Source organism: Passer montanus, unplaced genomic scaffold, assembly GCF_014805655.1.
Source record: "Passer montanus isolate IOZ18808 unplaced genomic scaffold, ASM1480565v1 scaffold16, whole genome shotgun sequence".
Taxonomy (NCBI): domain Eukaryota; kingdom Metazoa; phylum Chordata; class Aves; order Passeriformes; family Passeridae; genus Passer; species Passer montanus.
The window spans coordinates 1,272,132-1,285,745 of NW_024363160.1; positions in this window are offsets into that span (position 1 = coordinate 1,272,132).

Here is a 13,614-nt window from a genome sequence, read left to right on the forward strand (position 1 = left end):
TTACAAGCTGATCCCAAGCCACAGAACCACAGAGACCAACCTTAAAACCTGGAGTTAAGAACTTGGTGAAAAAATGGAGAAAAGTTAAAAAAAATAATGTTTCATTTAATTTAAAATTTTGAAGCTCTTTCTTGGTGAAACAAATTCTCTTCATTTTGGGTCTCATCCTCTTTCTCACACAGCTTTGGAAGGAATATCCTCATTTTCTTCTTTGCAGACAACCAAAAAAAGTCCTGAGAACCTGCTCTTATTTTAGGCCATACCTGTAGTGACAGCCCATAAAGATCTTTTACCAAATGACCAAGCAGAGGCTTATATTTTATTACAGCATAGGGTATTCATGAACATCAAGAAATAACAGTATTCTGTTTTTCAGAAATTTTTAAAACAGATATCAATAAAAGAAATGTATTAATAATTGAAGAAGTACAATTTTTACTTGATTTAAGGTACATTTAGTCAGCCAACATACCTAGGTGATTGATATCCAGAATGCACAGTCTTGTTCAAATGGTCTGCTGAAACCAGAACAAAACATCTAAGTCTGAGCCAAAATTAAACATTCTCTGAAAGAAACAGGAACAAAGCTACTTATTTGTAAGGCAGATGTTATATATTGGTATTTTTAATTCATTGTAATTTATTTTGCCTGGAAGCCAGCCTGCCATTTTCATACAGCTCTTTGGGGTTTTTTTACCAGTTTTATGCCACTGGATAGTATTCACTGATGAAATGCAGTCAGAAGAGCTTTCTGTGTAATTGCACTTTCAGTGAAGCAGTCAGATCCTCTTCTTCAGCACTTGCTTGCTCCCACACCCACATATTCTTATTCGTATGCAGTGTCGTATCTCTTGCTGTCTGGCCTGTGAATTATGTGTCTGCTTTTATGTTTTCTGCCAGTGTTTGCTCATCACTGGTTGGTCATTTTTCACCTTCTGAGTTACACAGTCATCACTGTTACCACTTGTACTTCCATGATAGAAAATGAAAAGTATGTCCCTTTACTTCAATATTTAACCCTGTTTGTGCTAAAAGAGCTTGAGGACTATTCTAATCACAGCATGTGAGGTTTTTTTTTCCCTATTCAAGATCAATCTAAAGCTGAAAAACTAGGTAACATTTCTGTGGTGTATTGTTAGTAAAATTATCAGAGTAAGCAAGAGTCTTGGCCTCTGTCTATGAAATACTGGGCCATAACAGATCACTGTGAGGTTAAGTCTGCTCTTGCACATTGTGGCGCACAGCAGGCTGAGTGGGGGAGAGACAAATTAAATGGAGATGCACACAAGTGTGTGCGAATTAGAGAACACTGCAGGGCAGCAAAAGTCTTCCTGAAAGCAGCAAGAAGCACTTAATCAGAGGGACCATGTGAGCCACAGGAATCACTTGCTCCCTTAGCTGGGAGATGTGACAGTGTCTGCTCCAATGCTGCCATTAAGGCACCATAAAAACCCTCCATTCTCTGCCATGCAGCACTGAGAATCAGATGCTGGTGAAGTGACTGTCTTCCTGGTATTGCTGCCAAAAATACTTCAAGGGCATGTATGAATGAGGAAAAAACCGAGCAGCTCACTTTTCAGGGTGTATTACCAGCATAAAAATGTATGCATTTTGATGAAAATGCTGTTCATATAGCCATGTGTTCAAGAAATTGAAATACCTATGGGATTTCCAGTAGTATATCCCTAAGAGGCTCCCTCCGTTTATTGTGACTTTTATTAATAAATTAATTGCTGACAAATTTATCACACATTGTGTGCACAGATCTTCAATTGTCTTTGGCTGTGCATTTCTTTAAAGCACTTTTTTCTTGACAATACTAGAAAAGTCACTAGGCATGCCAGAAATAGTAACATTCATGAAAATTCCTTGGCCCCAGCTGAAAATCAACAGAAAAAAAAGTTTGCCATTTGCTAGTAAAACATCAGTATTGTTTACAAAGGAAAAAACAGATTTAGGTAACTACTTATTTATGAGATGCTGAATCATGGAACCAGATATGCCAGAAACCTTTCCAGGATATATTTCCCATCCTCTTTGTTTTATTTTTTACTGAAAATGGAAAGAAATGAGTGCATTCTCCAGATCACAGACACTTTGGCAGCAGTTACTAGAAGAAGATTGATCACATGAGAACAAACCTATCTCCATCTGGGAAATGAGTTCCACAGGTTTCATGCCCATGGCAGGAGGGTTAGAACCAGATGAACTTTAAGGTCCCTTCCAGCCTGAGCCATTGTGTAACTGTATTAAATTACAGTTTGACAGCAAACCCCTGTGGCCAGACACAAGTGGGACTCCAGGAGTCAGCTTCAGGAGCATGAGGCTGTCTGACCTGACCCCAGGGTCCAGCCACACCCCTGCAGGGGGTAAAAAATCCCCCCTTGCCCAGCCAAGGCACTAGCAGCCTGTTAACATGGGTGAAGCTGAGCTGATCAGAGGCACAACTGCATGGTCAACTACCACAGCAAAGCTGCCCAGTCCTCAGAGAACTACAGGTTTGGTAAGGTACCTGCTGGATGGCAATCATGGCTCCTTATTTCCACTCAAGGAAAAACAGCACCTGAGACAATGTCAGAGGAATGCCATATAGGACAATGGCTGAAACACCTCCAGTTAAAGATTAAAAAAGCACAAAAGCAGAAAAAACAGAAGTAGAAAGTTGCTTTTTTGCATATTGGAGCTAAATCACACATCACTCAGCAACTTGTTTCTCAGGAGTTCTCTGGGAGCAATCAGTGAATTTCCTGCTGGGAAGTATGAAAGGTAACACATTCACAACTATGGTTACCACTCCTGAAATGGCTGTACAGCCAGCCATGGTCTCTAACTCCTGTGTATTCAGTGCTGAAACTGCCCTTTTTTCTTGAGAGCTAGAATTAGGGTGAGAGCGTTCAGGCAAAGACTGTCTGAATTAAAGACCAACACTGTAGAAATGAACATGCAAAAATTCATTGTCATTTTCTGCAGTGTGCAGCAGTTAAGTATTCATCCCCAACCTTGAGCCGGAAAATGTACTGGAAGCCCAATTGTACAAAACAACTGCTTTAGACCATGGAACAGTACCTTGCACTGCTTTAGAATGAAGCTGTGCAGCTAAACAGCGCTGCTGGTGGGACCCTTTTTACAGAATCAAAACAAAGGGCTGTGAGCAACCTGTGGGCAAGACACCTTGGGTTTTGTGCAAGTGACCTGTGCTGCCAATACTCTTCTGACCAGGGACTCATTTTTAGCTGTATGGAGAGAGGAGTGCCCTAAATAAGGCTTGCTCCTTGCAAGCAGACCCACCTGAAAATGTATGAATCATAGGGTTTACAGAGCAAAAGTCTGGACAACTCCAGGAATTTTAATACGGTTTGAAAAGCTCAGAGGGGACACATATTTGCTTTTTGTCCCATTCAGAACCTAGAAGTGTCTTCCACAGTCACAGCAATAGGCCTCAATTTTTCACCTTCCAGCTCACTGGAGTGCAGACAGGCCACTTTTAACAACACATGCTTACATTTTGTTATAAAAAATATGTGCCATTCTGGTCATCTATGTCAAATACTTCACAACAACAACCTAAAATTTGAAACATTCTCCTCACATGACACGTTAATTTTCCTGAGGGCTGAAAGATTTTTAGAACCCGTCTTTTACATGAGTACTCCATTGCCAATATCACCTTCTGTTATCTGCAATTTTGGAGGATGTGATTGAGTTCCACTGCCCTTGAAGAGAAGAAAAACAAGCTGTTTTTCTCTAGCTCTGGAGACTGAAACCACTAAAACAACATGGTTTCCTAACACAAGAGCCAATTTCTATAATGAGAATCTTGAAAACAAATCCCAAACCTTTCATCACCTTGAATATATTCTAGAATAGACACACCTTTTTTTTAATCTTGCACTTGTTATTTTGACTTCAGAAATATCATGGGTTCAAAAAGTGGAACAGCTGGACAAATAAAAAAAATAAGATAAAAAGGAAAAGGAAATCACAGCAAAGAAAGCTGATGGAATGTCCTATTGTGGAGAGATATGGAGAAATATGAAAACAAGCTCTTCCTTAGCCCAGTGGGCTGATTCCTGGTGCCTGGGTTTATGTACCAGTCATGGCTTTTCCAGCTTTACAAGGGATGCTAAAACACTGAGCCCTTGCCTTTCTCTGGTAAGGGGGACAGTCACCACAGGGAGTGGGTAGCACAGTTTGGGAGGCAGCGAGGCCTGGGAAGCCCCCATCTCCCCAGGGATGCCACTCCCAGCTGCCTCCCCCCTCACGGGACCCTCTGTGCCTCCACATCATTTCCCACTGCTGCTGTAAGACTCTGGAGTGCTTTGGTGTGGGCAGCTAGCAAAGCATCACCTTCAGGAGGTGAGCAAGGGGAAAAAGTTAGCTCCATGTGCATAAGGCATAATTCCAGGTAAAGCTCTCTGTGCTGTTGAGTAAACAGTCTGGCTTATCCTGCACAATTGCTTCCTATCTCCCTGTGAGATAAGGACTGGGGCAGTCCTTTGGGACAGTCACCCAAAGCCTTTTCCAATGCATAACAGATAAGACAAAATTGAAACTGAAAGAGATGACATTTCATTTCCTTGCTGCTGCCAGAAGTTGTGATCCAAGTGTGAAAGATTGTGTGTGTGCATACACATCCACATCCTCTGTGCTACAGGGACTGGGCAGTGTCAAGTGTTGCCAGTAATTGTTGTTTTGCCTTTCAGGACAAAAGCTCCAGAAAGGAGAATGCACTGAAGCATGGTTTTAGTCTGGGGATGCAATTACATACTTCCACTTCCAAACTTTTTTTTTTTATTTCAATTCAGTAGCTTTCTAGCAACTTCTAGAAATGCTAAAACTTTTAAACTTACGCCAAATCAACAGCATGCAGCTGTGGACATGCACCTCTGAAAAGTGAAAGAAGCCTTTGTTCTTGAGCCACTTGTAACCAAAATGCAAAATATAATTGTGAAAAAGGAATATGAAAACTTCTGTACCAGACCTTTACATGGTTTACTACCTCTCATTATGCAAAGGTTAAAATCACAGATTTAGAAGGTTATTTTTCAGTAATCAGACAAATCCTTTCTCAGGCAAGCAAAATACATTCTGAACAAATTATTACTGCAAATGCTGCGTGTATGCTGTTCTCCTTTTCTCTTTGAATATTTTTCATTCAAATTAATTTTTATTATTTCTTTTTTTTAAAGTACTTCAGAAGTAATAAGTACTCTAAAATAACATGAAACTACTTTTCATGGTTCAATTTTCATCATTCAACTACTCTCAAAAGGAGTAAAAAAATGTCACATAACATTTAATTAAAATAGGATGTTGCTATTTAAGAACACAAACAGGAAAGCACCCCTGACAGATTAAAATCCCTTGAGCTATTATAACTTTCTCTGATTCAGCAGACATAAAATACTGTAGCATAAAACTAATTTCATGCTACCACACAAATCAGCATGTCATGCTCACATTACTACATATTCTTAAGTAAATGTTCACTTGATACAAGTATATGCTACATTATTTTTTTTAAAGCACATAGAAATGCATGTATATACAATATGTGGCATTTAATGTAATTACAGCTGAGATGAATTCTGCATGAAAATCGGGATTCTCCTAAATTTCAAACGTCTGCAAGAATAATTTCAGCCCACAAACGTCAGGCCCACAGTCAAGAACTCAAAGGAGAGCTTTCCATCAGGGATTCAGATTACTCATCATGTACTTTCACTTCATTAGAATATTTTTCTTCATTTGCAGTAAGCATGTAAAACTGAGAAATGTATTTCCAAAGAAAGAGATGCAGTAATTTTATACATCTTTACTGGGTATCTTTTTTTATATACATTGGTAAATATTACCTTTTATCTTAAGATTGTTTTCACTGATCATTAACAAATGTCATCCTACCTGAAATGTTACTCAATAAATGTGTACTTTAGAGTTTTCTAGGGAATATTTATTGGGAAATATATTTAAAACCATGCTTTTTAATAAAACATATTATATGTACATCAATGAATCCAAGACAGCTTCAGTTTTCCTTGTGGTTTTTATTTTTTTGCCTATTACTCCTCTTCTATTCCTGAATTTATTAAAGCAATCTCTCGAGGTATTGTTTATAAATTCCAAAACAGCTTGTATTTTCTTATATCCTTTTAGGTAAAAGCTTTTTTTCCTTACTCTTTTCATATTCCATGGAGATTTTTTAAAATTTCAAGTTCATCTAATTTTTCATTTAAAATTCTGAATTGACTTGTGTTCAGCATTATTACCTGTATTTGATTTTCATGCCATGTGGATAAACTGCAATAATTCTGGAAAGCTCACAGTTTTATCAACACCACCAGCACATATTGAAGTCCCATTTGTTATAACCATGATGATTATTAGTTTGTCCCATTCCAGTAAAAATTCCCAGAGGGAGCCCAAAGTGCATGGCAAAGGCTACAAAGGTCTTATTTTAGAACTTGGTTGTGTGTTGCCATCTCTTGGGGACACTATCCAGCCATCAACACTTCACAGCAATATTCAGCTGTCACATTCTCAGCAGGACCAGGAGCAGCATGGGGTGGGTCAGGAGATCCACACACTGTGGAACCTCACTGTCGGGGAAGGGACACGGTGTCCCACCTACCCTGTCCCAGCTGCACTGCATGGAGAAGTCACAACACATGAACTTGAATGAGCTCCCTTCCTGGATGTGGCACTTTAGATGTTCTACAGACATCAGAACAATCTGTACCAAAATGCTTTATCTTAAATTGCTTAGCTGGACTTATCTTAAACTAAGCTTCAGTTTCACAGCAGAATGCACTTAGGCTACAGAGTCAGCGTTGCAGAGCCAGGCTACCTTCCTTCCACTGTATTCTACTCACTATCCACTATGCTGGGTGTTGTGGCATTGCAATTTCATTTTTGCAATGATTCAGCTCTGATATTGGGAGTTTTCATTTTTTCTATAGTTCTTCATCTCACTGCATTTTTTATGAGCTTCATTCAAATTCCACTGAATGACAGGACTGCCCAAATGAAGCTCCAATACTTTTTTTAATAAAAACATTTTTCAACAATGGTTTTGGCTGCCTTTATAAGAGAAGTTTTAGCAAACAAAAGAGAACATGCGCAGCCATTCAATCTATTGTAAGGAAAACAAACAAACAAAACAAGCTGCTAACAGGTACCTACTACTCTGGATGTCTCCTCTGCTCACTAAAGTCAGGATTTTTTTAAACATGTATTTTCTTCTTCTCTAAATGAATGTGTAGCATGCTCACTCTTAGGTTCCTTAATTTCAGAGGTTAACCATCCATCCTACAGTACAATAATTTGTGTTTACATAATGAGCTTTAGTATTATTGTCTGTACTATCATTAGACCTATACCTCTCTGAGACTTCTAATTTTCACTCTTTGCTTCAGTAAATATTGATTATCTATAACTATTTTTTACATCCAGATATGCATTGGGAACTTATGCATTTTGCACAAGCAACTGATTAACAGAGAGCCTTGTACTATAGAGAAAACACGAAGAGTTATGTAGTATAATAAACAGAATGTGAAATTTGGGATTATGTGCATAGTGAGAAAAATAAATACTGAAAGAAAAACAGTAAATATTTTAGAAATATTACCTTGAAACACTAACAGACAGCTAGCTTATTTGATTAAACCATGTGCATGAAAGTATTTTATAGTTTCTGTAAATGAGATGTTCTGTGTAAGTACACTTTTAGCCTTAGAGAAATAACAGCCTGAGGCTGCTTTTGACTCCCTGGGATAACAGACGACTTAAACATCCTCCTTCACTACCTTTAATGGTTGAATTGGATAGCTTCCTGTCTGTCAGAAATAAACATTTCCCCATGGATCTCTTCTTTCATAAAGGTCAGCACAGCCTCTTTTGCCTTTGTCACTTTAAAAAAAAAATAGAAGTCAGTAAGTGTACCAGTATATTTGCTAACCCTTGACTTCCTAAGGGTTTTTTTGCCCTTTTTTCAATGAACTAAAAAAAAAAAAGAAAGGAGAACAAAAGAGAGAAAGCTATTTCTCATTGAAAGTGTTTGCTTTATGATTTTGTAATATTTATATAACAGCAATCTTCCAAAAAAACCCCAACACACCCATATCAGTATTTTGCAAATATTTCTTCCCTTGTCAGACAAAATGTTATTTTTACCTAACAATTAAGGCACTTGCTAAGCTGCTTCTCACAGATATTTCTTCCCATGCAACCCATTTGTCATAGATTGCTTACATTAAAAAGATAAAGGATAAATTCCTCTTAAGGGCTGTTTTCAATGAAACAAGCTGGCTGAAGAAAAATCTGAGTGCACCTCCCATTGCTGGGCATGAGACATTTTAAATGCATTTTGGTTGTATACATTCTTCCAGCTGTTTGCATTATCTGTCAGCCATAAGTTGACTATAAATTTTAGCCACACATTACTTGGTGTCTGAGCTTACTAGGAATACACTTGGTATTTTTAAGAATCAGTCATAATTCATGCAGCATGCAAATCTAACAAAGAGGCCTGAATGTATTCTTGTTCAGTGTAATTTGAGGGGACACTGTAATGCAGATGCAAATGTCAATATTATTCTCTACATGTAAATATTCCCTTTGTTTGCATAATCCTTGTGGGTATCATGTTTCAGTATTTGGCTCCTTCTGGCAGACCAAAGGGCAAAGTGGTGGAGATATCAGCAGTAATGTACATCATGAGAAGCATTCAAATAAAAAAACCTTTTTGGCCTTTGCAAAACCAAAGTCACCAAATTCAACTTCTGGTTGTGATTATGTCAGTTTTACATATGTCAAGTGAGGTTTTTAGGAGCCAAACAAAGAAGACACTGCCTAGTGCTTTGCCCTTCTCCCACTACAGCACAAGGAAGACTAACAACACTAGACCAAAGACACTAAACATGGGACACTAACAACTCCACCCTGGAGTGTGATGCAGCAAGTGTTTGCACATCCACACACATTCACACCCCCCTACAAATAAATGAAAACCATACTCTACAATCCAGCACATATCTCCTGCCTTAAGACAAAATTTTTCATTCACTCTTTTAACCAGCTATTAATTCTCCTCAGATCTGGCAGTCGTGTCCATCAGACCAGGCTCAGGCCAACAAGCCTGACTGGATGTTCACACGAGGCAGCTGTGTGAGGCACCTCATCCATGTCTGTAAGTAACTGAAGGGAGGGGTGCCAAGAGCAGGGATCCAGGCTCTTCTCATTGGTGCCAAGCAACAGGGCAAGAGGCAATGGGCAGAAACTGATGCACAGGGAATTCCACCTGAATGTGAGGAAGAACTTCTCTACTGTGTGGGTGACTGAGCATTGGAACCTCACCCAGAGAGGTTGTGGAGTCTCCCACACTGGAGATACTCAAAAACCACCTGGACACAATCCTGTGCCATGTGTGCTGGGATGGCCCTGCTTGACCAGGGAGCCTGGACCAGATGACCCACTGTGGTCCCTTCCAACCTGACCCATCCTGTGATTGTGTAACTGAGGGGTTTTGGTTCTCTTTCACACACATTACTGTCAAATCCTGAAGAACAGTGGTTTTTGCTTTGTAAAATCCAGTGATGCAATAAACAATAGCTTTCCCTGAAAAAATTAGACTGTTCTTGCTTGAAATTATTGACTTTAAACCAATAGCATTTTTATATTTTGTTCATTTAAAAGTTTTCCAAAATGTTTCATTCAGGTTTTCCTCCTTGCAGACCTGTCTCAGATTTTGGGTACTTGTTGACTCAGAAGCCTTCCTGGAAAGGCATTTCCACAGACACTCATCAGTGTACAGCCTTGTTCAGTTAGCTCCTCATTTCCAGCATGGGATTCAGCTTAAGCTTCATGTGTTCAACCAGCAGATCCAGCTGACTTCCTTAAGGGACACTTACTTGCCAAAGGATGTTTTTTTAGCAATAGTATTTTTTCATATCACTGACTCTTATTCCAGATCAGTTAACTTTCATTGCAGTCAATTTCAAAACTCCAAGTTGTTCTGAAATCCATTATCACCTACTATCTGACTTTATGGGTCTGAGTTTTTTCCATGTAGCACATTTACTCCTAGAAGGATTCTGATTAGAGGTTTTGTTGTTTTGTTTAAGTCACATCTTTGCACATGCAACCTAATGATCCAAAACCTATTCTTATTTTCTGTTGCAGTGGCAAGTGTTGCTCATTTTAATTCCAGTTTCACCCCCGGTTTGCCTCCTGCATTTATTGCCTCAGCCAAGCCGAACAATAAACTGCAGATGCGGATAAGGGACAGCATCCTTTGCCCATTATCCCAGGAGGATGAGGAGGAGGAGGATGCGGAGGTGGCGATGGCAGCCGGGGTGGGTCAGAGCGGGTCCCGGGCTGCGGGTCCCGGGCTGCCCTGGTGTGGGGGGACAGGGCCGAGCAGCGGCAGCTCCGTGGGTGACACACTGCCCTGGCCACCAGGCAAGGGCAGCGCCTCGGGCAGAGCGGGGGCTGCGGTTTTTCCCAGCGTTTACTGCAGATATTTTAAAGACAGTTCTGGCTCCCTCTCGTGGAGCGTGAGCCATAGGCAAGGGTTTGCCATGCACTGCTTACACGTTTACATATTCCCAGCCCTAAAGTTTATAGAACAATAAGATAAACTTTTTCATTAAACAGATTAAAAGGACCTCGCACTCTGATTTCTCAAAAAACCCAAACAAAACAACAAAAAAACCCCAAAACAAAACAACAAAAAAACCCAAAAACAAAACGACAAAACTTCTTCATCTGCACGATCTTCCTACACTAAACCACCACACTCACCAACATAATGCTCCAATTCTTCATGAGTCTTACAGCAAAGCTCCAGAAGGCTCCTTTCCACTCCCAGCACTTCCAGCTCTGCCTATCTGACACTCACGTTCCATCTCTAGCTCCTGCATGCACCACACACCCAAAGGTGGAAGATGCTCTTGCCAGAGTTCTCCATCAGCACACAGCATCACACCAAGGCTGCCTCTAGGATAAACAGAACCAATACCAAAGCTAATATTTATATTTCATTCTTGTGGTTTCAAAATGTTTTTTACAGCATCTCTTTCATAGGAGTGAAATAAAAAGTGACACTGCAATGTTGTAAGAATAGCTAATGTCAGATACAGAAGTTATGAGTATTTTCCTTTCCTTCATTCCTTCATGTTTCGATTCAGCTCTCCATGGATCCATAAAATGTGAAGATGACATCATCTTACTAAGTGCTCATGTTTATTTGATGGTCCTTCATGATCTGAAGTCTTCTATTTCCTTCATTAAGCAGAAGAAAATGCAAAGCGAAACAAGGACCAGGGGGAGAAAAGGACATTATTTAGACTTAAATCCTTATAAGAGGATCCCCCATTGTGCTTAGCGGGTGAGAAAAAACCTTGCTGTTTCACTTCAACATGAAGTTTTCTATGTGATTTTCATGTGAGGTGTGAATTGGTATGGCACATCAAAATAAGCAACATTTTAAGGCCAGAATTCCACCATGTGCCATGTTCACCACTGCACTCAAAGTACAGCCCACAACAGAAGGAGTCAATTTTTTGTACAAAAACTGTTTCTAAAAAAGCAACTTGTTCAGGCTTATAGATACAAGAGGAAAATGATGGTACTACAGGCATAAAACAGGATTGTTCTGCAGCACTTAAAATGCCACTCATTAGTCTTACTCTTCATTCATAAACTAAAGCAAGTTTTATATGATGTTTTAATTTTGTCTATAAGTGGTAATGGATATTTCAACTTATAAGTTAAAAAAGAAAAAGCCATGAGACTGTCAATAAGAGAGGTGTCTGACTTTACACACAGGAGCATGCTCTAGACGAGGGTTACTTGCATTTTTCCCAGCATCTGCAAGCCCCCACTGAACTGATGAAATGTTTCCAGCATAGTGAAATGTTGTTTTTCCCTCCATGACAGCAAAGAGGCCAAGACAATATTTAATTTGTCTGCAAGTAATAAAATTACATAATAATTGCTTGTCACTAGGCAACCATTGATTTTAAGATGAGTTATCAGTTCTTGGGACAAAGCTAAACATAACCAGGAACTACCAGTTAATTCTTTAAATAATAATTAAAATCAAATAAATGGTCTGTTCTCTCCCAAGAAAACTACTTTTTTTTTAACTCCAAACTTCAAAGAATGAGCAAAAAGCCACATTAGTGTGGCATTGCTAAATTTGTTCTTGCTTTTAATTATGCAGGAGATATAAAAGTGTTTGTACCAAAAAACAAAAAGAAAAAAGTGAGTATGAGAGACAAACTTTAGTGTATTGAAAATCTTTGCTATAGCTCAGGTGCTATTGGCCATTTTATTTTGTCTCCAATAGCCTCCTAGCAACAGTATTTTCATATTGTTACCACACTTTTTTTTCTTTTTATCTTTATTTGCCTCTGCCACAAAGGCTAAAGACTAAACCACAGAAATATGGGGGTTTTTTTCTCTTGGTTAGACTACATCTTCAAAGATCTAGCCTGAAGTTATTTGCAAACTGATTACAAATATCAATCGCCCATTGGTTTATTGAGCTCTTTCCCACTGCGCTCAGTCTTAGATTTACCCAGGAGTAAATCCTGTTCTTCCTCTTTGGTAGGCAATAATCAGCCAGTTTGCTTCCTTTTGCTCCGAAGGATCTCTGCTCTCTTGATGTTAACTCTATGCATCAGTTCTTGTCAACTTTTATTTTTCTTGAGTATGCTTGAGTCATCTTCCTCCAGATCTGTATTTCAACAGCACCTTAACACTAATATTTCCTCTCTTCACAGGAAGTGCCTTTACTGATGATCTGCCAATCCCCTCTGCCTAGAAATGAGAAAGTGATCTGGCATGATTATTCCTTAAAATAAGTCCTTAAAATTCCTTGAAATACAAGCTGGCAAGGGAATGAAAACAAACAGTCCTTCTACAAAACACTTCAGACATCTGTACCAGTGAAAGAAATGCAGGAATATGAATGGAAGCCCATAAACATGGGAAATTCTAAGTGTGGTTGCCTGGGCCACATAACATAGCTGAGAATGGATTGGGTAATTGATGTAGGCTGAATGTGTGGCAGAGGAGGCATGGCTGGGGGAAGAATATCCTGTTACCTTGTGCCTGGAGAGCTCAGCCTGAGAGAAGATCTCCAGTGGTCAGCAGTGCTGACAGGAGAATCAGCTGTGCATACACAGGTAGGTCAAGTAGCACAACCATTATATGCTAGTTTAGGCTTTCTGGGGAAAGAAAAAAAATGGAGGAAGAGGAGCAAGGGACACCAAGATGGAATATACCACTTCAAAGGAACTGACTATATTTCACTGGCAGAAAAGAAGTGCACCTCAAAAAAATTTAAGCAATTGAATAATCTAAAAAAGAAAAACACAAAAGAAAAAAAAAGATGAAACTTAAAAAGAGATAATTTCTGGGTCCTCAATTATCTGAACTCAAGAAGTATACAACTTTGAAATGAAAGGAGGAAACGAATGAGGGGCAAAAATCTTTTTGAAGCAGGAAGGACAGAATGAGGCTGTCCAAAATACAAAAGCAGACCCATCGGGGTAAGGTCATAAAGGACAGAAGAAAATACCTTGTTCACACATGTTGTAATGGGAA